We start from the raw sequence: 534 nt of genomic DNA on the forward strand, positions 1-534 counted from the left end.
AATTCAGAAGAAATATAACGTTGCAAATCTCTTTTGTCAGAAAAAAAGTTTTGTGAAATTTGTAGTGAAATAAGGTATTCGAAATTTTTTGCCGATTATAGGGTCGATTTTGGATAATAGATAAGGATGGCTTTCAAACAGTGTAAAAATATGTATTTATATAGACTCCATATGCCTACCACCATAACAACATGCAAAAGTTTTAATTCACTGCCACTTTATGCCCATGAAATTACATATATGGATATAGGTTTTAATAACACCTACGTATATAACACTAGAGGCGTTTAGTTTTGTATTTACACACAAAACACTCACCTCTGCTTTTGTGTTTATTACATCTAATTCTGCATTCATTCGTATGAAATACCCAAAAAAGAGGAAATGATGCATTGAATACTAATTCTCCCGAGCATGTCCGTTTGAATATATAATGGAAATCTATAACTACATTATTACATAATTATTGACAGAAGTCTAGACAGCTTTTAACACGCAAATAGAAGTCTCCGTGTATATCTATGCTTTAAATAG

The sequence above is a fragment of the Penaeus monodon genome, chromosome 24, assembly GCF_015228065.2.
Source record: "Penaeus monodon isolate SGIC_2016 chromosome 24, NSTDA_Pmon_1, whole genome shotgun sequence".
Taxonomy (NCBI): domain Eukaryota; kingdom Metazoa; phylum Arthropoda; class Malacostraca; order Decapoda; family Penaeidae; genus Penaeus; species Penaeus monodon.